The sequence below is a fragment of the Acinonyx jubatus genome, chromosome A1, assembly GCF_027475565.1.
Source record: "Acinonyx jubatus isolate Ajub_Pintada_27869175 chromosome A1, VMU_Ajub_asm_v1.0, whole genome shotgun sequence".
In the NCBI taxonomy this organism is placed as follows: Eukaryota; Metazoa; Chordata; class Mammalia; order Carnivora; family Felidae; genus Acinonyx; species Acinonyx jubatus.
In genome coordinates, this window is record NC_069380.1 from 169,083,119 (window position 1) to 169,109,544 (window position 26,426).

The 26,426-nt window shown below is 39.2% G+C and overlaps 2 long non-coding RNA genes across 2 annotated transcripts in view; one reads left to right on the forward strand and one right to left on the reverse strand.

The window, feature by feature from the left end:
• Positions 1-481: 481 nt before the first annotated feature.
• On the forward strand, positions 482-26,045 carry LOC128316344 (uncharacterized). Its single transcript, XR_008300095.1, has 2 exons — positions 482-782; positions 25,950-26,045. It is a non-coding gene; the product is annotated as an uncharacterized LOC128316344 (long non-coding RNA).
• LOC106973158 (uncharacterized) overlaps positions 21,762-26,426 on the reverse strand; it is a 196,546-nt gene continuing 191,881 nt past the window's right edge. Inside the window, exon 10 of the long non-coding RNA XR_008300091.1 lies at positions 21,762-21,906. This is a non-coding gene — a long non-coding RNA (uncharacterized LOC106973158). The remainder of the gene's footprint in view (positions 21,907-26,426) is intronic.

Below are 26,426 nucleotides of genomic sequence, written 5' to 3' on the forward strand. Positions count from 1 at the left end.
TAACTATGTGATCTGCACATGGTACCTGGGGTCCTATTGAAAAATATGTTGAATAGATGGATTGGATGACAAAGGGAGGGGGAAGCCACATTTCAGAATGAACTAGAAGGGAACTAATCTGTACACTCTAACATGAAGAGGATCCTGCACCATTTACACTGAGAATCTCCTTGAGGATGCACTCTAAATTTTGACTGTAAGCAAGTCTAAACAATTTTATTTTTCACTATGCTGAATACGTTACTTAGATTAAAAAATAAAAATTAATGACTGAGTTGGTTAAGCATCCAGCTTCAGCTCAGGTCATGATCTCATGGCTCGTGGGTTCGAGCCCCATGTCGGGCTCCGTGCTAGCAGCTCAGAGCCTGGAGCCTGCTTCAGATTCTGTCTCCCTCTCTCTCTGCCCCTCCCCCACTCACACTCTGTCTGTCTCTCTCTCTCAAAAAAAATGAATGTTAAAAAATTAAAGAAAAATTAAAAATTAAATAAGAGGGTTGAGATATATTGAAAAAAATTCAACTTCCTCCCTTTTTTGCAAAGAACACAGTGAGACTGCCTGAAGGAAATGTAGGTCAAGACTTTAACATGCAGAGTACCTACAGTCTTATGTATTCAAAAACTTGATTTCTCCTCTGTGCATATGAAGAAAACCACTCAGAAGACTGACGTGAGGCTCTGGAGAGTGGCTGCCCCAGAGCAACCATCCATGAGAGCAACCATCCATGACACTGGTTTAGGCTTCCGTCAACCCTATGAGGACTTGGGTTTCTTAGGATGTGAAGGTTAGTGAATCTTTTATTAATAAAAGTCAAGCTCAGAGGCGCCTGGGTGGCTCAGTTGGTTAAGTGACTTCAGCTCAGGTCATGATCTCACAGTCCGTGAGTTTGAGCCCCGCGTTGGGCTCTGGGCTGACCGCTCGGAGCCTGGAACCTGCTTTGGATTCTGTGTCTGCCCCTCTCTCTGCCCCTCCCCTGCTCATGTTCTGTCTCTGTCTCAAAAATAAATAAAAACATTTTTTAAAAATTAAAAAAAATTTTTTTAAAAAGTCAAGCCCATCTTCTACTACATGAAAGGAAAATACTGAAAAACTGAACCAAGCACTAAATTAGAGAAAATCTAGAACTCCAGTGGAAAACAACTTTATTGATTCCCTATGTTTGCCACTGACATCGCAGCAGCAGGTCTCATGACACGACTCAGCAAGTCCAGCTCAGTCAGAAGGTTTGCTATGTTATATGGCAGTTGCAGCCAGACCTTCCTGTCTAGGTGAAGAGATCATCCAAATCCCAGGAAAACAAAACACAGGCTAAAAAGCCCTGCAGCTGCAAATAATTTCTGTCCAGTCATCAAAATGGCTCTTTGCTTTCACTGTGATTACCATATAAAAGTTCAGAACTAAATAGGGAAATAACACAAAAACATGATACTTGGGCAATACTCGGACAGCTGGGAGATTCTGTGTACACTGTAAGTTGAGTAAAGAAAATAATTGAGGCTTTTAAGAAAAGAAGCAGTACAGTTGTTTCACCGATCAAAGACAAAATGGATAAGCTCTCAGAACACTTTCTTTCTCCTCTATAGGTTATCACTGGGCATTATCTCAGGGGACAGTCAAATATCATTTAAAAATGTTTCTATTGAAACTTTATTCCTTATTTCCAAAGCAAAAACTTACAAGGAAACTATTCAGTCATTTTAGAGCATGAAAATGAAAAACTAAGGGGCTGCCTGGATGGCCTTAATCGGTTGAGTGTCTGACTTCATCTCGGGTTGTGATCTCACAGCTCCACTAGTGAGTTCAAGCCCCCCACAGGTTCTCTGCTGTCAGGGCGGAGGCTGCTTTGGATCCTCTGTCTCCCTCTTTCTCTGCACCTGCCCCGCTCACACTTTTTCTCAAAAATAAACAAACATTAAAAAAAATAACACAATGGAAAATTAAGGCCACATCAAATGGTGTCTGAAGATACATCTATCTCAAGGGTTGAATTTAAGTAGCTGATTTACCATTTAATCTTGGGACTGCCTGAGCATTCACAATTCTTTTTACAATCTTATAGTTATCATGAGACAAAAGAGCAGAATTTTTATGAGGTCTAAAAAATACAGTAACTCCAATTTGTGAATTGCTCCAGTTTTGTAAATAATAATAGAATAATAATTTTTGAAAAACTCTTGGCTTATCTTACTTCAAATACAGCATATTAAATATAATCAATATAAATAGCTCTGTTTATGATGAACAATTTTATTGTTTCAAGAAAAGTGGACATTTCTGTGATTAAGGCTTAAAATCAGTTTACATTTTCTGTCAGCACACCTTGTGCAATTTTTTTTCTTTTGTTTCGTTTTGCTTTGATTTTTTTGATTCATTTGTTTGAGGTCCTGCTGAAGCAAAATTAAATATGGTGAAATTGGGGGATTTAGTTGTGATTTTCCTTGAAATTTGACCTTTTAGAATCAAACCAAATGGAAAACCAAGCAGTTTTTCAAAAGCAAAATTACTTTAAAAAAATGTTTATTTATTTATGAGAGAGAGAGAGAGAAAACACAAGCAAAGGAGGGGCAGAGAGAGGGAGACACAGAATCCCAAACAGGCTCCAAGCTCTGACCTATCAGCACAGAGCCCAATGAGAGGCTCAAACTCCCAAAATGTGAGATCATTGCCTGAGCCGAAGCCAGAAGCTTAGCCAACTGAGCCACCTAGGTGCCCTACAAGTACTTTGGTGATTTAACCTGGTTTCCTAATTTCAAAGACAAACTAACCTACTGATTCCAAAGCAACTCAAATGTTGGCCAGCTCTTTACTGTACTGATGATCCAGGCTGCCTGAATGTCTTTTATTTTCAGGCACCGAGACTATAATTGTTGATGGACAAGAGCAGACACCCCTGTGGGTATGTGCCTTAAGGTTATGACCAGAGTGGAGTTATGTCAAGGTCAGGATGGGGAGGCTGTTCACATGAAGTTAGGAGTCATCACAATATTTACACAGCTATCAGGGTAAATTGAAATCAGATCTTCTGTAATAGCATTGTAAGATGTTTAATCACCAGGAAAGTTATAACGCAAGTTAAGCACAGGATGCTTAGGCAAACAATCTTGGTGAACAAGTCTTAGAATATCATCCAAGTAGAAGGCTCAGGGGGATGGCTTTAGTTATCATGCCTTTTGAAGTTGCTTTATGCTGCTGATGCTGGGGATGTCGACAAAGCAGTCATTTTAATTCAGAGACAATCTGATGGGGACTAAAAACTAATCAATACACTTTTGACTGTTTTTTATTACCCAATGATGTGTGAAACTGATATGCTTATATTATCCTAAAACCTCACTACACCCTTTAGAGACTGGGGATTGAGCGGAGCTTAGGAATTGGCAATAGTGAAAAATAAGTGAGTCTGGGGGAGAAGGATGGGTATGAAAGGGACAGATAGACACACAGCAAATATCAAGGCATTGCTCTCCACGCTGAGGCAGAGAAATACTTTCTTCTATCATGTAACTTACACTCGAGGTCAGAGTGGTTGAGAAAAAACAACAAATAACTTAACAAGGTAACATCAGACAGCTTCAGTGTTATGAAAAAAAAATTAAACAAATAATATGATAGAGAACTCCTGGGGGAGTATTCATTTGCCAGGCAGACCAAGAAGGCAATGGAGCATAATAAGTGAGAGAAAGAGAGAGAGAGAGAGAGAGAGAGAGAGCAGTACAGATGAGGCTGGCCGGGATAAGAGTGATCTCAGTGTGGCTCATCCTGGGCATTATTGACATTTAAGGCCAGATGATTCTGTGTTGCAGGGGGGTGTTGAGTCCTGCAGGGTGTTCAGCTTTGCTCCTGGCCCCTCCCTAATGCCAGTAACACTCCACAATTGTGACAACCCAAAATGTCTCCAGATTTTGCCAAATGTCCTCTAGGACATTTGAAATTCTCCAGCTGGGAACTACTAGCTCATGTAAGGCCTTAGAAGCAGGAGTAATAGACAAAATATAGAACACCTCATGTGGCATGAACATCAGCCAATCAGGTTGGGCGCTGTCTGTAAATAATCCATATGGCTGTACCAGTGTATCCTGGATGAGTATCAACCCCGCTACAGCTCATGGTAAATTCTTTGGATCTTATCATAATTGTGACTTAAAGCTATCGTAGTATTTTAAGAAAGAGAGCAACATTTTTGTTTTCTTTTTATGTTTTTAAAAATACCATCTTCACTGCTAAGCAGAGACTAGATTTCCGAGCAGGGCAGCATGAGAGGAAGCAGGGAGATTAGTGGGAGGCTGTTGAAAAAGTGTGTGTGCAAGATGCTGGAGTAGTCACAGCAGTGGAGATAAACTGAAGTGATCACAACACATTTTAGAGATGGAGAGCAACCAAAGAATCAAGGATTGTAACTGGGTTTTGGCTTAACAATTGAGTAAATGGTGGTCATTTACTAAGATGGAGAAGACTAGGGCAAGAACAGATTTTTGCGGGAAAAATCAAGAATTTTATTCTAGGTATGTTAAGTTTCAGATGCCTCTGGAACATCCAAATGAAGTTGTGTAACAGGTACCAGTGCCATTTGGATACCTGAGTCTACAAAGTTTGTATATTTGATCATCAACCAGCATATACAAATATAGTAACAACGAATATCCAGATGTCTATGCGTGAACTTAGATAATCAACACAGGAAAGGCCACCAACCACTTAAACCAGAGTATCTGCTCATTTTCTGAGGAATAACTTACATATTTTATGTCCTGCCTCCCATAGCTTCTGATTTCCCCATTACATTTGACTAAGATTAGCCTCATTTAACATCAATTAACAAATAGACTGACCTTTGTACTTACTTTGTTTTCCACCAAAAAATCTTGAGCAAATACCCCTGTGTACTGTTCAAAGTGTTAATAATGCAAAATTCAGTGCAAATCTATTAGACACTGGGGTGGGGCAAAGGGCAGGGATAGGAACTCACAGCAGATGTTTGGGTCACAATATAATTCCTTATTGTTCCTCCTTGAGAGTCCAGGAACCCACAATTAAATACCATCTATTCTTTCTTTTATTTATTATTTTTTGATGTTTATTTATTTTTGAAGGAGAGAGAGAGACAGAGCATGAGGGGGGAGGGGCAGAGAGAGAGGGAGACACAGAATCCAAAGCAGGCTACAGGCTCTGAGCTGTCAGCACAGAGCCCCACATGGGGCTCGAACCCGTAAACCACAAGATCATGACCTGAGCCGAAGTTGGAGGCTTAACCGACTGAGCCACCCAGGTGCCCCGATACCATCTATTCTTTCAATATTCAGTAAATTTTATCATCATACATGTCATTTAGTATTATTGAATTCTTGATTATAGTATTGGTTTTGAAGGACAGGTGTCATTTCATTAGAATCAAACCTGGCTCTAACAGAGGTCAGCATACACCACTATTAAAAATAAACAGAATCTTACGTTCTAATGACACACTGTGATTTTTCAAAGCACTTCCTGCGCTGATGAAATTTTATTTTCACCACAATTTGTGACATGGGAAAGGCAGATATTTGTATATCTATTTTAAAATAAGGAAACTGTTGTCCAACTAGAGTCAATGATCTGGCCATGGTCCTATGTTGGTAAATATTAAAAACATAATTGGAACATAAGTGTTTTGACAACGAGTCCAGTACTGAAAATAAGTACTCTGCCAGTGAATTCTACAGTCTAACGCACACCACATGACACCAAAAGTGAACTCTTGCTTGACTTTTTCCTGAAGAGAATCTGAGCTGGTTCTCAACACAGACATATTTTCCTATGTTCCTTCTCTGTAATCTAATTTTCCCGTGCTTGACAAAATTAATGTGGCTGCCTTCTGTGTTAAACATGCTGTTTTTCCTTCTGCTTTCTTGGCTCATCTCTGTCCTAGCTGATATCTTCTTGAGACTTCTTTGTTGGCATCCTAACTTTTCCATGATTACTTCACAGTCTTATTATGACTCAAACAGTGGGACAGACTATGAAACTTGAATTATCTTCTCTTTTTCCAAGCTTAGTGGGTTTACTCTAACTTTTTTTCTCCATTATTAATAGACTCCCTTTTGCTAACCTAAACTCTTTATTCTGCACTGAAAAAAATATTTTTTTACTGATTTAAAAAATAATATATGCTATTATGGAAATGTAGCAAATGACATACAAGTACAAAGAAGAAAATTAAATTACCCACATTCCCACTAATCAAAGATTAGTGAAATTTGATTGCTTGATTTCTTCTCTTGTTTCTTGAATTAAATACTTAATTAACAATTTAAAATCCTTTCTTGTTAATGTGAGGAGATTCAAGTCTATGAATTTTACTCCAAGCACAACTTTGGCTGCGTTCCATAATCTTGGGAGAGAAAGGAATAACATGAATTTAGAGAGGCAACGTGACAGATCGTGTAGGGCCTTGTCAGCCATTGTGAAAACTTAGCCTTTTACTGGAGTGAAAGAGAGGTTACTGGAGAATTTCAGGCAGAGTAGTGACATAATTTAACTTAAAGGGTCAATTAAATTGCAAAGTTAAAATGCCACAAAAGTACAAATCAATCTAAGAAAATTAATAAGCAATTTAGCCCTCCTGTCTGTAGGTGATTTCATAGAAATATGTTTTCTAATTGCAATAACCAAAGTCTAATAAGCACTTAAGTAAGTATTAATTATTATCATGTGATCCTAAAGTTTTAACTTCATAATACCTAGACTATTATATCTTACATAACAAGTTCTCAATAAATACCTGTTAAATTAAAAGAAGAAGAAAGGAAGGGAAGGAGAGAGATGAAGGGAGTGAGAAGAAGAGGGGAGGAGGGGAAGAGGAGGAGGGGACAGTAAAATCACTTCATCTACCTACTTCTACAAATAGGGAAGTACTTCTATTGTTTAGGGAAAAAAATTAGGGTAACACATCTACTAATAGTCTTTTTATTTTTTTCATTTATTTAAATTCAAGTTAGTTAACATATAGTGTAGGATTGGCTTCAGGAGTAGAACCCAGTGATTCATATAACACCCAGTGCTCATTCCAAGTGCCCTCCTTAATGCCCATCACACATTTAGCCCACCCCACCTCCACGTCCCCAGTAATCTCTTAATATTTAGGAAATATATAAGCCTATGGTTTAAAAGCAAAGAACTTAGAATTCTTACATGTCTTAAAACTGCTCTTAAAAATTTACTGAGGTTGTGTCTGTTTTTACCTGTATAATATTTGCTTTCCTTACCTTCGTCAGTAATACCAATTTTTTAAAGTTATATTCCTAGCTCCCACCCCTCTATATACGCACAGAGAGAAAGACAAATTCTTGTGAAAAACTGAGATGGTGCAAGAAGATAGAGCTGAGTTTCTTCCCTGATTAAGAGCAGAACAACAAAGTGCTCATTTGGGCTTGGTTTTGTTATTAGTATTTTAAACAACACTGATTTTTACACTGAAGATTGCTTAATTAAAGGATTATATATTAAAGAGTTATTTTATGCATTTACAAAATGAAATATGACCAGCTTCTCTATCACTGAATTGAGCAGCTTGCTATATCATTGGATAATGAACTGAGTGGTAAATTTGCTTTTCCCATGTGAAGCCACTTCCAGCCCAAGTGGCTTCTAAGTCTTTATGATCTAAAAGCACCAAAAAGACAACAGAGATACTTGAACAGAGATTACAGCAGAGAAGTATATTTGTGCAAATCCCCATTATCCTTCTGTAAGGGCTGACACATCAAATATATCCCATCTACATGTCATTTTCAGTTTCTGATACAAATTCCACCCAGAGCCTCAATACCAAGCTATGTTCTCTTCAGTCTTTCCAATCAAAGATAGATAACAGATCTAACAGTAACAATTCATCTGACAGTTCTGTGATGAACATGTGAGCCACAATTGGATACAGATTGCTCTGCCATCATTGCATTATCATCCCTGCAATTCTAAACATAAAATCCTCCTTTTGTGGATTAGGTAGGCAGTTATAATTTAAATGTCTGGGCCACAGCTTTGTGATTTCCTTCTTTCCACATCTAAGACTGACCTGATTAGTAAGTCTCGGGCAGGCACCATATGATTTACTGTTATCATATAATGCACATTTACAAGAGAATATAAATGACTGAATTTTTCGTAGACTAATGTTATATTTTCCATTTCCTTAAATTCAATTATCCTCAGCTAGCCAAATTTATCCTGATTATACCCTGGTAAAACCATCTGCACTTCTGATTGTCTATATACCTCCCTGAATTTTCACTCTGGTACCAAAGAAAGATAACATTAATTTTAGTCTCTGACATAAAAGCATTTTAAATGTTTATAAATACAGATTAAATAAAGAACTTGTCACTTCTCTATAAGGGTAAGTTAAATCATCTTTTTTCTATAATGAGAGTTCTCACAGGGAATATCAGAGACAGTCAATGTGTGAGAATTAATTGGCTGCTGTCTTTATTACGGGGGAATGGTAGGAGGGTATCCTCACAACCAAAAAGATGTTAAGAACTGAACAACTCAGAAGGACCCACAGACTTCTCAGAATCGGCTTCCTCCATGAGAAGAAGTTTATGGTAAATTATAACTTGTATCTAAGGGGTGCCTGGGTGGCTCAGTTGGTTAAGCAATCAACTCTTGATTTCAGCTCAGGTCATGATCTCAGGGTCTTGAGATCAAGCCCCTCATCAGGCTCCACACTGAGCTCGGAGCCTGCTTAAGACTCTCTCTCTTTGCTGTCCCCCCACTTCTAAAAATATTTTTTTTTAATTCTAAGATAAGGTTTAAACAGTATGATTGATGCTAAGGATAAAAATGCTTGCCAAGTATGGGTTTGGGCATGGTGCTGTTAGTCACTATCACAGCCCTGGACTGTGGAATGGAGGAACTTGGCCTTAAACTACAAGACCTTAGACTACAAGGCATTCCCAGGAGAGAAGCCCTCTAATGCCATTGGAGTAACTTGCCCAAAAGAAAACCCCATGAGAAGGGACTTACCTGTCTTGTTCACTGCCAGAATGCATCAGTATACCTGGCTTTCTAAAACACAAGTTTCCAAATATAAAATTATTATTTCTGACTCGTCCTTATATACATACTGGTGTGTATCCCTCAAATGGTCTTCTATCACCCCAGCCCCTTCTTGGTCCAGGATGCTTCAGGGGGAGCATCACCTGGCAGAGAAAAGCACCTCTACCATCACTAGTGGTAGTTCTCATTAGCGTTCAAGTGATACTGGCTGCCAAGTATTCTAGAAATCATCCCTTCACCCACTATTCTGGATTATCCCAAGTGCACAGAGCAGTGTCTGCCACATGCCAGCTGATCAATACATTTTTCTGAGTAAATTGATGGATAAATGACCTATTTGCTTTCCTTATTTTGACTTATGCATTTTCCCAGGAACGTTACCTATTGCTAGTTCAATCCAATAAATACCAAATATCTGCATTGGTATCATCCACATTTACAATGCCATTCATTAAGACAAATCCTGACCAAGCACCTCCTATGTGGCAGAAATCCTTCTGGTCCCTGAAGGGACCCTCCAGGAGCCTGAGTGAGCTGGAGATGTGTTTGGACTTTTTCCCAAAAGCACAAATCCCATAAATAATTCACAAATACGAAAGAAAAAGAAATGGCAAAGAGATTAAATGACTCATAAGTGTGCTACTATTCTTCAGGCTTAACATAACTTCTTTTTGGCTTTGGTCATAGTGTCTGAAAGTTATTTTTATGAACAGCTAGAGACATAAAAATAGTCACAACCATATTAGAGGCTGCATCAGCTTGAGGAGACCTCCAGACAGACATGTAAAATCCAAACCCCAAATAACTTATACTCATTGCCTACCTACTATGTGCCACACCCTGTCCTGAGACATATGTACACAGCCTTTCATTTAGTACCCAGAACTATCCCATGAGCAAATTCTAGTTTTTATCTCATAGATGGCATAATTAAGTTGTGAATAGGCCAAATAACTTTCCAAAGGTAACCAGCTGATAAGTGGCAAGAACAAACGTAATCTCCAGTCTTTCTGCTCTAAAATTCAGACGGTAAGCACTGTACCATCTACCTTATACAGATGTACATCTAGTAAGCTTAATTTCTCTAACATTACAAATTTTATGCTAGAATATCCAATTTTTAAACTAAAACAGTCTTTTCACTTTTTGTCCACTTTTTCTTCCCATTTCATGAATTGGTATAAGTTGCTAGGACAACACTCGTCAGCTTTTTCCTTCCTCTCTTCGTTTATCATACTCTTCTCTCTGGCTCCCTCATTCAGCGTGGTGTGACTCCCACAAGTGGCTAAACCCAAGATGGGCTAGGGTCTGCCTGGCCACATTTCAGGTGAACATGATTTACCTGTTAAGCCTCTTTATCCACTCCGCACATTCCCCTGTTCTCCTGATGCCCTTGACTACTAATCTGTTGCCTATCTACTGTGTCCAGTTACTGACCTTACCATTGGAGCTTGACTTATAATCTATTCTATGTATCTGAATGATCTATTCCTCAATTTTCGTAAAAGATACAGATTTGTCTCTTTTCTTGGACTCTGAACTTTCACAGACAAACTTCAAAGAGGATCAATATCTTGCCTTTCCAATATCCAAAATGCCTAAAGACTTGATTCGCCACACTCAATTATAAGCCAACATGGGACTATGTACCCATTTTTTATATCTTTCAGAGTACCCAGCCCAGCCTTTTGTACCTACTAAGTCCATAAGTAAGTTAACAAATAAATGAAGAGTTGCCTACTGGGTGAATAGACTATAAAACACCTGGTATAGTGCATAGATGAAGTAGAATCTAATTTCAGAGGTACCACTTGTATTTCTTTCTTTCTGTACAAAGTGCCTAAGAAATATTTGTTCATGAAGATTACCAGCATTATTTGGTTTACAGTGTTTTTAACGTATTAGTTGCAATATATAAGACATCTACTACCTATCAGACACTAACTTAGATACGCTTTATAATTTTTAATTAAATAGCCCCAAAAATATGGGAGGTAAGTAAGTGTTGGGATCCCTTTTTTATAGTTTTATAAAGGCAAGTTAGGCAGATTCAGAGAGGTTACATAACTACAGATGATCTCCTAGGGAATAAGAAAGAGATTGATTGGATCCAAGGTCACTTTAATTTCAAATCCAAGACTTCATTCCTTCTACTACACTACATTGCCTCATTGAGAGAGTCCTATTAAAGTATTCCTCTTAAATCTGCAGGTGTTTTGGGGAGATGGTGGGACTAATATGTTGTCTTTAATCCATTACCACAAACTAGTTGACAAAAGCATCAAGCTATCTCCTAGCAGCAACAATGACCTTGTATAAATAGAAGTCAGGGTAGGTACACTGTAATGGGAGAAAAGGAGGTTTAAGATTTAAATAGGCATCTTCCCACATTAACAGGGAGGTGAGACTGTACTTCAGGACCCTATATGACCAAAGAATAAGATGATGACACCAAATGACCAGAAGGGAGAGAACCAGAAACCAAAAGAAGAAACTAATAGGACAATAAGGCAGAGAAATGATGGGTACTGAGAACAGGTTTTTCTACTTCACAAAAGGAAAAGGGCAATTTCTCAGTTCTCTCTTTTCAGCATCTCTTGCTCTGATAGTAGGGATGGTCCTATCACTACACAAGATTAACAAGGTATGAGAGGATAAGAGAAGTAGAACAGATTCCACTCTGAAATAATACCAGCTTTTAAAGTTACCTAATGATGTACGAGGGCATCTTAAATTCAAGATATACTTTTAAAAACTAAAAGGATTCCCAGCTTGAATTAGGGGATAAAGTGAATGCAAGTATCCTAGAAAATAAATAGGAAAAAATAGAAGTGGAAATAGCAGTCAAGTGCAAAAGTAGGCACGAGGCTAAGGGAAATATTCTTACTTCAGATCCAAGGATCACCATAGAGAACCATGTAGGCAAGACATCAGTAGGTCTTTAGCGGAAGTAGTTATTGAAAAATAGAGTTCTCAGCCTCTCTTCTTCTGCTTAAAGAATACATCTTTAAGGCAGAACATTTCCATCTTAGATAGTTAGTTAAACTTGAGAAGCTTAAATGTGTAGTCTTCTCTGATATAAACTAGGAATGTGCCCAACATCACTCTTGGGAGTAGCCTTCCTAATTTTTGTAAAAATCTTGCTTTTCACTTTCACTTATTCTCTTCAACTATGCATCTGCATTAATAAAAGTCCATATATGGTAATGGATGTTAGACTTACTGTGGTGATCCTTTCACAATATATACAAATATTAAACAAATATCAAATCATTCTACATGAAAAAAAAAGTTCTTTTAAGTATAGGCACAGATAGCCAATCTAACTGGATATAGTAAATGTTACAAATCCACCCTGAAGCCCTTGGATCCCTTTGACCTTTTCTGTGTCTTTGTGTTGGTTTTGTTGTGCTGTTGCTTTCTGTGGCCTTATCATGACTTTTCTTTTGAGGACCAGCTCAGGCTGCTGAGATGAACACACACAGGGAGCTGGACATGCCTGGGAGTTTGCATTCCCCCAGAGTAGTCCTAAGCCAATGACTGGTACAGGATGGTAAAAGTCCAGCTTTCTGGTCTCTGGTCAAGGGAGCTCTACCCTCCGTAGACTTGGCCTGAAATCACACCTCACACTCTTCTCTTACAGTGCTCTCTCCACTTCCTTCCTGCTTCCCTTGGGAGAACTTCCTTAATAAATTACTTGCCCATGATTTCTCTTCGCAGAGTCAGCCTCTAGGGAACCTGACCTAAGACACTAGCCAAATAAAAACTGACTGGAGTGGTTTGGGTAAAGCTTCAAAGAAGGCAATCGCAGACGAAGGAAAAGGGCACAGCATTGTCTTGGGAACTGGCTCAAGAGCATTTGGGTCTCAGTCAGTGCTTCTCTCCCCAGCACACTTCCATGTCACGCAAAGTGGTTTGATGCCTTTTGTGTGTCTTTCTGCCGCATGCCCCTCGCTACAGACAGCCTTCCCAAATTTTAGGCAGCCATGTCCAAGGACACTCAGGTTAGGAACATAAGACTGGTCACCTAAGTGTACCCTTTCATTAGAGGTGCACACACACACACACACACACACACACCCTGTTAAGTTGTGAGGTACACATGTGGATGAAGCTGAGGGCAAGTAGATGAAAGCCAATTCATGGAATACAGATATACTGGTATATTACTGTGAATATTTTATACTTGAAAATATACCAGTAATTATATACAAAAAAATTGTATGAGAACAGAACTATTTAGGTACCCCAGTTTACAAGTTTTATTAGCCTTTCACCCAGGTGTAATTACTTTGTATTCTAGAATAGATGATTAAGATATAATTCATCTTGCCAAAAAAAGGTATTTGTGTGGCAGGGGAGTGAGAGGGGCAAAGTGAATTGTGGCCTTTTCTTTCCACCTTACTACAGTGTGAGAAAATATTTACATGTTTCTTGGACCTGCCTCGTATTTTGTGGTACCAACAATCATTAAGGCAATTCGGAACACCATCTCTCAATCCTTCCCACCGCTCTTCTGTCAGAAGATATAACACACTATTAGTCACATGAACCCTATGGCCATGGTTTTCAATCAGTTTTAGCCCATAGTAACCCCACAACCCAACATATGCCTACACACAGGCTCATACATAATAAAAACATAAACACAATCAAAGCAAACATTTGGTGAAATAAGATTTGTTCTTCCTACCTGTGTTGCACTCTATTTTCCAATGTTTTCTGTTACAAATGAATCCATTTCATTTTTTAAAATGCTAACAGCAACCAACTAAATTGATTTCAAGGCCCATTAGTAGGTTACAACCAGTGCCTTGGGACATTAAGGGCTTCATCTAGATGCTAATATTCCTAGAAGAGTTGCCCCTGTAAGTTATTATCACCCACGAACACCTTGTTGTCCATCATGTCATTATTCATGTAACAAATGTGTTTTGAGCACATGATCCAGGCAGGGGATGTTGGTGGAAGCCAAAAAGAATATAAGGAAAGAACCCCCCCCCCACCTTTAAAAGCTCACCATCAGGGTCCTTTGTTGTAAGCAATAGGAGCCTATTCTGGCTGATATAATATATAGGAGCTATATATTCTATATAGTATCTAGTTCTAAATGTAATTATAAAGAGTTATATAGTTACATAGATAGAAAGAAAGAAAGAAAGAAAGAAAGAAAGAGAGAGAGAGAGAGAGAGAGAGAGAGAGAGAAAGAAAGAAAGAAAGAAAGAAAGAAAGAAAGAAAGAAAGAAAGAAAGAAAGAAAGAAAGAAAGAAAGGAAAAGTTTTCTCAGGACTATCAGAAGAAAGAGAGAACCAGGTAGACAGTTGCATGGCCAAAGCCACAATCGTAGGCACATTCTAGAAGTGATCCACAACTACCCTGCTGGCTTTCCAAGCTGCATTCTATGTGGTCAGCACTCTGAGCCAGCCCTGGACTCATGGTCACTGCTGTCCTTAGAGAGTCCAGGTAGTGGACAGTGGCTCTTCCCAGTCCTAGGTGGACTATCTTGTCACTGTTTTTCTTAAATACCAGCTCTTGAACCCAAGTCTGCAGTGATTATATGTGTTTGAACTTGGGCCATGTATGTTTGTATGGTGACTTAGAACTTAGATTCTGGAATCAAATTCCTTGAGTTCAAATCTTGGCTTTTCAAATTACCTGCTGTGTGACCATGAGCAAGTTACTTTCTCTCTCTGTGCTTCAGGTTCCTGAACGGCATCAATTTGTTAATAGTATCTACTTCACAAGATTATTGAGGATTAAATGAGTTACTATGTGTCAAGTGCTTAGAAGTGATGATGTCTATTACTATGAGGAGTTGGAAAAGGGAGTATTTGGGCTTTCAGATTTTATCATGGGAGACAGGCTTAGCATACAATCAAGACCCAAATGATGGGGAAATTTCCAAACCACATGATGGCAGTCATAAAAGAATGTCCAATGTCCATTATATAACCTGGTAGACTAGTTTAAAAGATGAGTCAAGTGATGCTCTTGGAGGTCAGGGCTCTGAGGGAATGAAACCCAGAATGGAATGAAGAGCAAGAACTATGGAGATATCTGCAGCCTTGGAGGCTCTGGACTGGGTAAGCCCTGCTGCCAGAAATCTTGAAAACAAACTCTCCAGGGGAAAGTTAGAGTGGAGAAAGAAGGAGGGATAAACGCCAGAGGCTTCCTCAGTTCACAATTTTGCCACGGGCTACTCCTATACCTCTCCATCTGACATAATACGGCATTTTGGAGTACAAGTCTTCAAATACTTTTAGTCATACATCCCCTAAAAGAATTTTGCAAACTATTTACACCCCACAAATTTTTAACATCTAGAATTTTTATCATAAATTTAAATAGTTGAAAAGGTTGTGATTTCTGGAATATAATATACATGCTTTAAATAGATTTTCCTCAAAATCTTGAAGTCTCAGACTTAGCTTTTTTAATTTATAGAAATTGTCTGTCCTTAGGGGGAAAATAGCAATTAAAGCACTCACTTTCAAATCCGTTGGGCAAAACAGACTTAATTTTTGTCAGAAAAAAAATATCTGACATTGTATTTTAATTGAAATGCATGTATTAATCTGTGTTCCTGGTTAACCATCTGACTTCTGAATTCCAATTCTAACATATATAATGGAAGCAAGGAGTCTTGACTTTAGTTTGAAACCTGATGAAATAACATGTTTCTCACTTAAGATTTTTCTATTAGAAGCGCTCTCTCTCTCTGTTTCTCTCTCTCTCTCTCTCTCTCTCTCTCTCTCTCTCACACACACACACACACACACACACACACACACAATGCTCCCTATGAGCTGTGAAGTCTCAAATTGTCCCTTGGGCACCTTGATAGTCCTGAACAATGCATCAGAGTCAAATTTAGAATGAATAAAGTGGGAGGGAGGTAACTATAGAAGGAGAGATGGGAAGAAAGAACCTATAGATTACAGACATATTCTTAGGTGGCCAATTTAAGAAAGAATTCATTTAGAAGTTAAAGAATGGAAGTTTGTTCCTTAAAACAATCCTAGCTTACATACTCTCTGGAAAATGTTCATGTATCCCCTGCAGTATGTGTGTCCCAGTTTAAAACACGCACACACGCACACCTATTCTGGAACATTGTCTAACATGGCACTCTTTAAATCATTATACACTTGTTTTCCATTAGGATAGGTGTAATAAATGTATATGTTTTGTATCTAGAATTAGAGCCAATCAGGGCCAATATGGTAGAGTAGGTAACACTCTTCTCTCTAATCCCACCCCCCCCAACAAAAAAAGGAAAAGGATCATTTAGCAAATGATATTTTAGATGATACATTTATTTCTGCTGTCTTACAAGTAGAAATAACTGCGTCACATGATCAAGATTAAACCAATCGCAGGCAAGAGGAGAATTACCATGAGTGACTTATATTGATCGAGATGTATTCCTGAGTGAGCGATCAGCATATCTATCCTGAGGTAGATACTGAAACAGATTAGAGTTTCCTTTGCAAGAAAGAGAGGAAAATGGCTATTGGATTGACCGTGAACAGGTAGCTAGCTGTGGGAGCTTAACTTTTTATGGGTCCTACAACGCCTTTAGTTCCAAATCAATCTTGGCAAAATAATCTTGTGAAATGATATGAATATTTTATAAAGTGCTATGCCTTTTGGAGCAAATATATAATCCAAACAAGGCAAACTTTAAGACAGTACGGAATTTTGCCAAAGCCCTTTAATGGGGAAAGCCAATGGGTTGAGGAATCAAGAAGTCCTTAGTCCTCCACCTACCCTGGTGGTCAGCCTCAGGGCCTCAGAAGCCAACAACAGCAAACCACGTCTACAGAGGTCTGGCCTCTGGTCAAGGGCCTTTCCCCACCACATGCTCTAAGGAGCTTGTGCTGGCCACAAATATTTAGACACTTTTAAGCTCGATTCCCTGATTTTGTCAAATTGGTTTTTTTTTTAAATCTTTCTTTCTCTTAACATGTGCATGACTGACAGAATTCTATAGGAAATAAGAAATCTGTACAGCAACTTTTACACAATTTCAGGGCTCACAAAATCCTTAGGGAATTAATTCTGTGTGCTGGAATTCCTATGCTACTCCATTTGTCATGGTAACTCCTGTGTGGCAAACAATGTTTTCTACTCCCAGTCATTCACTTGCTCCTTGAGTGATTAGAAACTGAAATCCTTAGGTAGACTCAAAACTAAATAAGTACATGAGTGAATGAGGAAAAGAAGGAAGGGAAGTAGTAAGAAAAACATACTAAATGCAAAGCACCTAGCCAAATTCCTCTGCAGTAAGCAAGTTTAGCCTTTCTCCTAAGAAGGGCAGATATTTTTGCTTTATTCTCTCCCTTCAGTTCCCTTGAATTTGTCTCAAGCAGTTGTCCAGCAGTTGTAAAAACTCCATGAAATTACTAAAACGGATTGAAGCTGAGACATGACAAAATGCTGGAGAGATTCACTTTGGGTGAGCAATGCTGAAAACCTGAATAGCTCTGCAGGTCTCAGGAGCATAGAGAAGCAAGAGCAATGCCTTATGCAGGGCTCTAATTTACCAAGAGCATTGAGAAGTTTGAAACTGAGGAGAAATAACATATAAGACAGCCAATTCAATACTAGATAATTTAATACACAGCTCAAGACTTTGCTTTCAGTGTTAGGCTTCCATGAGGACAAATGGCAAATTTTACTCTGTTAATAACACCAAATGGGAAGAAATGTAGCCCTACCCCTACCCCCACTGGTATAATAGTTCTCTTGTGAGTGGTGAATTTAGTTTCATCTCTAACCTGTTCTTCCAACAACACTGAATATTATTAAAGATGTGTTTTGAGATTATATATTCTCATTTTTTTTAAGACCTTTTAACTAGAATGAGTTTTATATAAACAACAGCTGAGGGGTTCCCCAGGTTTGATCTTCTGTCTAAAGTATAAGCCTTTATATTCTTTTTTTTAATTTTTTAAAATGTTTTTTATTTATTTTTGAGACAGAGAGAGACACACCATGAGCAGGGGAGGAGCAGAGAGAGAGGGAGACACAGAATCCGAAGCAGGCTCCGGGCTCTGAGCTGTCAGCACAGAGCCCAACGCGGGGCTCAAACTCATGGCCTGTGAGATCATGACCTGAACTGAAGTCGGATGCCCAACCGACTGAGCCACCCAGGCGTCCCTAAGCCTTTATATTCTACAAAAGAGGTGACATTGTCCTGTACGCATGGCATGGTGACTGGAAGACTGTTATGGAGGGAGGTGAAGGATCCATGGCAATCTACCTGTTCATTGTCAACCTAGTAGTCATTCCCTGCCCTTCCTTGTAAAGGGAACTCTAATCTGTTTCAGGGTCCACCACCTCAGGGCACATGTCCTGACCCTGAGTCTACAAAAGTCTACCTAAGACACTCATGGCCATCTCCTTCCTCTTGTCTGTGATTGGTTTAGTCTTGAGCATATGATGTAGTTCTGACCCACTAGCAAGACAGAAAGCCAGGAGAGCTCCCAACAAAGGTTCCCTTATGCAAAAATCATGACACCAAGAAGATGCAATCCATTTGTTCTTCTGGATATTGTGACTGGACAGGACAGCTGGTATTTGTGCAGTCATTTCACAACTATGTTGGGAACTAACCTGAACACAAAGCCAAGTCATTAAGCATGGCAGAACAGAAGATGGAAACAACTTGGATTCTTGATGATGGCATTGATGTGCTGAACTAAATAGTCTAGGCAGTGCCCTATTTTGCCTCTTCTCATGTCCTTGTTATTTAAACCTCCTGTGGTAGCTTTAACATATGTCCACAATTCTTTCACTCTTTTCCTTCTAGGAGGTGGAACCTAAATCTCCTCAAGTGTGAGCTGGACTTAGTGACTCACTTCTAAGTGAATAAAGCACAAGTGACAGTATACAGCCTCAGAGACAAGATCTTGAAAGGCACCACAGCTTCCTTTTCACTCTCTCTCTCTCTCTCCCCCTATCACTCATGGTCAGTGAAGCTAGCTATCATGTCATGAACACGCACAAGCAGCCTAAGGAGACATACGTGTGGTGAGGAACTGAGGTCACCTGCCAAGAGACATGTAGGTGAGCCATCTTGGAAACACACCTTCCAGTCCCAGCCAGGCCTCAAGATGACTGCAGTCTCTGCCTACAACCTGACTACAACTTCCTAAGAGACTCTTAGCCAGAACAAACCAGCTAAGTCATTCCTGAATTCCCAGCTCACAGAGACTGTGACACCTTTGTCGTTTTAACAAACTACATATGGGGAAATTGTTGTACAACAGTAGATAGGATAATTTTTAAAATTCGGTCTAACATTTTCTGACAAAGGTATGTTAATTAATAAAATGCTCTAAAAGACAGCATTCCAAAGCCACAGAGTTACAGGTCCTCTGGTTCGTTTTCCTTCTCTAAAAGTCTATATAATGCTATCTGAGATAAAGAGACATCTTTCTCATCAGGCCTTCCAAAAAAGGAGCTAACAGTTGCTCCAGGGGCTTTACTTTCACAACCATCTGGTGAGAGGCTAAAATCCCTCTGGTCATGATTAAACAATTGCATCTCATTGTATCCCTAGAATTGACTAGTGTTTCCCAAACTCTCTGACATAAAAAGGATCCTGAATAATATTAACGGATATTCTACCAAAAAAAAAAAAGGAGAGGAAAACTAGAGACTCAAAATATGTACACAGCATATTGAACAGTTCAGAAAAGTTTTTCAACAAAGACACCTGCTTCACTTTTGTTTAACCCAGAATTTCTCAAGTTTAAGGTGACCATAAACTGTCCCCTTCATGCTCCTTCCCCATCAACAAAAATACCTATAAGCATTGCTTGGGATATAAATTTTCTTCAGAACATAGGGAAACATGAGTGTGGATGAGAAAGAGCTCATCACAATACATTGAATGAATGTATTAGCATGAATGATCAAAATAATCCAGCACTATACTCAAAATACCATAACCATCCTACAGAGACACAGTCACATCCACTATCTGAGTAATCCAAAGTATCTAAGTTTAGACTTAGATTACAAGTCAGAAATGGTACAAGTCAAGAATTACCAATGTGCAATCAGTAGCAAAATAGGACTCATGCACATTTACTCAAAATGAAAGTGCTTTTCTCCAAAAAGATTAGTTTCTTCATTCCCATTATGCAAAAAAAAAAAAAAAATCTGTTCCCCCTTTTAAAATGTTTAGTATTTCAGATGAATGTTTCCTCTCAAATATTTGGTATATGGAAAAAAACCTCTTAAAGAGAATTTTGAAATATTGATATCTGGTATGTAAGACCTCAAATGAGCACATCAATGCTAGTTAAAACTCAAATAATTCACTGATGATGCAGGCAATGCAGCCAAGAGAGCCAAGGAAGCCAAGCTCTCTTGACTGGTAGTGCCAGTCCTTGGACTGTGTCCTTCTGTTAAGCCCACAAATCAAGTGAAGCAAGCCCCACACTCCTGAATAAGTAGGAAGATGACATAGCAGTTCATTAGGACTTGCCCCAACCAGACATTGTCACATAAGGTAGATGGTTCTGCTCTGGAGTTGGGCCAAATGTGACATGACCAGAATACCTCTAACTTCTTAGTATTACACTCTTTTGCCTCTTAAAAATCAAACCCACAATTATTTAGTCCTTCAGCAAAAATGAGATTTATGAAGAGAAATGTATGCAAGTGGGTATGTGAGGAGTCCTACTTCCCCCTCCATCCTCATAGCTCTCTATCTTTGATTCCTGATGTTTCACCATGCCCACCAACCATGAAAGAAGACTACTTTTTTATTGATTCAAGCAAAGACATGAATCCTTTTCTTAGTTCCCTTAGTACAAATGGAGATATGCTGTCATTTGGGAAAGTATCTGATATCTAAAAAGGGATCCCCAAAGAAAATAAATTGATTAATTATGGAGTAATCTTTGAGTGGTCAAGTTTCAAAAGGATGGGATTCTGAAGCTACAACTATACATTGGCCCTAATGGCTAGTAAATCTGTTTGGACTCCTTCCTGGTTTCTTCTGTTAGTTACCCCTTAAGTGGTTAGCCCTTTCCATCTGAGTCAAGGATAAAATGGCTATCTTCTTTCTCACCCACATCCATTACCCTGAACTCTCCAAGTTCCTTATTTTCTGTGACATGAGAGATTCTCTTCTACAGCTTAACTTCGCATATCCAATGGTCAGCAAACCCATGAAGGGTATTACTGCACAGTTCCAAAATCTCTAAGAGCTTCAAGGCACCTGTACCATTCATTTTTCTTTGCTTGAGGGAAAAACAGATATTGCATGTTAGACTGCGCTCACAAAGAGAACTCACAGCTACTACTCTAGAAGCTAGGGAGGACTTAGATGGTGTCAGAAACCAGAGATGGTCCATGAATGGCATCACACAGGACCTGAACAGACCTTGGCTGCCTTAGTCTAGCTTCTCCGTTGAGCCAGACATGAGTGACTCTGAGACTTTTCCTGGACTCTCAGGTGAAAGAAAATGTGCCTGCAGTTCCAGGATGGGAACCAGCCCACATTGCCTACTGCCTTAAGCAATGAGCTACTTAGTATTTGATTTATGTGAGGCCCAACAGAGATTTATTCCAAGTGGACTGTTGTGCCAGTGCAGGTGCCTGAGAAACCTGGAGATAGTAGGATTGTCCTGGAAGGACAGAGAACATCATGGGGGGAACAAGCAGCAAATCCAAGATGGAGGAGGCAGTAACTTTAGCGAGACTTACCTACACAACTTTGAGAGGCTGAAGAATAGATCACCCACACAGCCAGATGCTGCTTTGCCTGTGGGAGTTACTGTCCTCGAAGAACACATTCTGGATGGAGACGCAAAGCATGGTGATGTGGGTGAGTAGGAGGAGCTTGAGAGGGCCACCTAGAAAAGAAAGAGGACTTTTATAGGATTTTTGAGGGGTAGTTTTAGTAATTATTTTTCTAGAAGAGAAATGTAGATGTACAGCATTTTTGAAAGCTAACTGATAATTTCCCACCAATATTTCCCCACTTTTCCCTTCCCTACCTTACACTCAGAGCCACCAGGCTGTGTTCATAACCACATGGAAGAGAGGTGACAGCAAAAAGGTAGAGATTAAAAAAATATTCTATCCAATCCCCAAACAACAAAAGAAAGAAGCTGTTTACTTAATGTAGGAAATAGGACCTTAGACAACACCCTAGAGATCTCTATAACCTAGCATGGTTTGCACTTACCAAAGAATACCAATAGACCTGGAAGGCCAGGAGCAAAGGAACAGAGAATCTCAACAGACCCACAGAGACCAAGGACTGATACCTAGAGAGGAGGATGGACATTCCCAGAGGGGAAAGATGCTGCCCAGACAAATGCAGCTTTACCCCCTTCCACACAGTAGTACTTACTACACATGTACTTTGAAATGTAGCTATAAATCTTAGGGGGTGAGGGAATGAGGACATCTTAAGTGTGTGCCACATAAATGAAATAAAATAAAAATTAATTGAACTGTGGGGGGAAAATAAGGTCCTGTCTTGTTTGAGGTAAGATTATTCCTGAAACAATTACATTAAAAATGTAGGCTATAATTGTAATTCCCACCCCCTTTTCAGAAATGTAAAATGTACATCTTTTTTTTAATATGAAATTTGTTGTCAAATTTGTTTCCATACAACACCCAGTGCTCATCCAAACAGATGCCCTCCTCAATGCCCATCACCCACTTTACCCTCCCTCCCACCCCCATCAACCCTTAGTTTATTCTCAGTTTTTAAGAGTCTCTCTCTCGTGCTCTAGTTTCTCTTCAGATCGCATAAACCCTTTTTTAAGAGTCTCTTATGGTTCTTAGAAGAAGGGAATACAGTCCTCTTTCTATCATTTTAATGGTATGTTCTAGGCACATGTGAATAAGAGTCTGTAGTAGTTTTCTGTAGCTGCCATAATCACGGATCACAAACTGGGTGGTTTCAACAACAGAAAGTCATTCTCTCATAGTTCTATAGACTAGAAGTCAGAAATCAAGGGCTCAGCAGGACCATGCTTTCTCTGAAGGCTCAAAGAGAGAATCCTTCCTTGACTCTTCCTAGTTTCTGGTGTGGTTGTTGGCAATCCTTGGTACCCCATGGCTCATAAACACATCACTCCGATCTCTGCCTCATCCCTGTCTTCCACATATTCTCTTCCATGTCTGTCGCTGTGCCTCTTAAGTACACCAGTCATACTGAATTATGGGGTATGGTCATCTTAACTAATTACATCGACAATAGCCCTATTTCCAAATAAAGTCACATTCTGAGCTTCTGGAGATAGCATGAATTTGGGGAAGGGGGCACTGTTCAATCCAGTATAGTACCCATTGCCATGCTGCCTTCACAGCTGCATCCCAAATGCACAATTATCCTCTTAATTCTCTACAGAGAGAGCAGAGACCAAAGGACAACTTTTGACAAATTTTCTACTAAAGGAGCATAGAAAAGTCATTGAAATGTAGCAAACAAAGTAAATTATAATCCTACTAGCCATGGTTCCTTTCAACGTCAGCAGTTCTAGGCCCATCCAGGTATCTCCTTGACTAATCCAAGAGCGGATTCCATGGACAGAAACCAACTTATTCCCACCAATGAAAGTATTCTTGACTCTTTGGTCCTGGAAACTAGACTTGAGGCCCCAGAGAACTGTTTATCCTTCCCTAGGGTCCAGGGTCTAATTCCCTTTCATTTTCTACTCTTGGACAAACTTTTTTTTTTTTTTTTTACAAGATAACTGGCAATAGTAATGTCCCTTCAGGAGAATAGTACCTTCTACCTGCAGAAGAAGAGAGTGGTCTTATGTAATTAATTAAGAAAGAAAGAAAGTCTTACTATCATTCATGGCATAATTACAGCAGAGCTTAGAAGTTACACTTCAGTACATTCTGAGGTTTTCAGTTTTAAAGGACACCAAAAATTAAGAAGACAATTTTATTCAGTTAACTTAGCAACTCAATGTAGCTTCCAGGAGTCCAGGGGTCATATCTGTCTTTCTCACTAGAATAATTCCCACAGCAGAATCCTCCATGTGATAAGTGAGCTCAACCACAATTCACTGAACGAATGAATCAAAGTTGAATTCAAAGCTTTTTAAACGCTTTTTTTGATCTCCTCCCCAGCATAAAGTAATGCTCATTCCCACTCTCCCTTTCAAATACAAAGTTCCTACACAAAACTCTCAACACTTACTCCCTTCTCCCCACAAAATCATACATTACCCGGGGAAAAAGTATCAGCATAAGGCATAGCTATTTAACTGCACACAGAGGAAAGAAACATGAAACATCCTTCCTCCCCCCAAAAGCAACTAAGTTCTAGGAGACATCGCTCTGGTTAAAGATAAGGCAACTATGTAAATTATAAAATAGAACTCCTGGGTAACCAAAGGACCCATCTATTTTCCCCAAACAAAGGAATACCCTCTTCCCAGGTCTCTGATTCTATCTAGAAATGTGTCAAGGACATTTTTCTGGCTTCTCTACTTCCATCCTTGTGCCCCATCTGCCCTTCCTCCTGTCCTACCAGGTAGCTCTCCATCCGGGTTGACACCAGCCTCTTATCCACACCCCTTGTGGGTTCACTGGGCCCACCATTCTGCAGCTCCAATTCACCTGCCTGTTTAAGATTTAGGTTGTCCAAAACTGACCATTGACTTTTGACCTGCTATTGACTTCTCAGTCCTTCCTTTTGAAATGCTCCTTATGCTGACTTCTGCCATTTCTGGCTTCCCTGTCTTGCTCATGTAATTTAACCTCAACATCTATCTGCCCCTCTGGCTTCTGACTCCTCTCTGGCTCAGCTTTCCTTCAGTATTTCCTCTGGCCTTGTGTCTATCCAGCCCTTCTTAGATTACCAGTCACCCTGGCCGTAGCCTTTGAGTTCTTGTAGTAACACACTCCTCCCTGGCCATCCTCCCCAAGGACACTAGACTTCTGTCTCTCACTATCCATCTCACTGGGCACTCCAATCCTTTGTCCATATTCCTTGTCTGTAATATGAAGACCTTCACAAATGGATCCTTACATCCTCTCCCTGTTCTACTTGCTGCACATGAGGATTATCATACGGGTCATCAGATTACTGAACACTAATTATCCAACACTAAAGTTGGATAAACACTTTATAAACCCAAACTACCCAAATCTACACTGTGAGATATTGTCAGTAACTGCATCTCATTTTTGTTTTATTTTATAATAGATTATACAGTTTTTAGTTCAATTTAAAAAAGTTAATCTTAGCATCTAGACAAGTGAAATTTGAACTTAAAAATTTTCTAAGTTTGCTTCTTCCTTGAGAAAGAACAGTATGAGTATGAGCTCTGTAAGCAGATGGCCTTGTTTGAGTCTTAAATCTGTCACTTACTATATGCATGTCTTCTGGAGCAAATTACCTAAACTATGCCTCATTTTTTTCATCCAGAAACTGGGAATGATACTATTTCTAACCTCAAAGGCCTATTATAAGGTTGAAATGCCTTCAAAAATGTAAAGGGCTTACAACAGAATTTAGAGCATAAAAAGCTTTCCATGAGTACTCACTACCATTATTATTGTTCCTGATTGAAGACTCAATCTACTGCAGTCAGCAGCTCAGAGGTCATCCATGAACTGTAGCAATACTCGCAGAACCTTCTGGCAAAGCAATTAAGAAAGATGATGGCATCTCTATTACAAATATGTAGATGTAAAGTCTTTATTGGGGGGAAAAAAGAGTGGAGCCCTGCTGTCATGCCTTACAATAGCTGGAAAAGCAGTCTGGATCAGTCCATCACTGGAGAGGCTCTGATCTTACTACTTTAGTCATAATCTATCTAAGTAGACTCACAGATTGTTTTTTAATCAATAGTACCTAGAAACCATCTTCTTCTTTCCTTTTCTACCTCTCTCCTCACAATAACTTTTATTCCTGATACAGAGTCCATGGATCCTCACATGGAATACCATCTAGCAAACAAGCCAAATTCCTTACCAAGACTGAGGACTTCTCATAGCACACATTTGACACATTAGGTAGGTCATAGGAATAGGGATTCTGGCCTTATCCCTTTCAGAATGATGGGGAAAAATATAAGAAGCTCTCATTTCTTACAGAGACATTAACATCATAACCAAAGTACCAATTTCCTTTTAAAGACATTTTAGAACAATCATCATTTTCCTCAGATGATAGTCAATCCTCGTTATTTGTGAATTTGCCTACTTGCTAAAATCTATTTGTAAGCCCAAAATCAATACTCGCAGGACTTTTGCAGTCATTAGTAGGCATCGAGTGCAAAAAATTTGAGTTGCTCCATGTGCAAGTTCCCAGATGAGGTCAAACAACGCAATGTTCTGACTTCTTGTTTCAGCTCTCATACTGTAAGTAAGTATTCTTTTCATGATCTATTTAGTG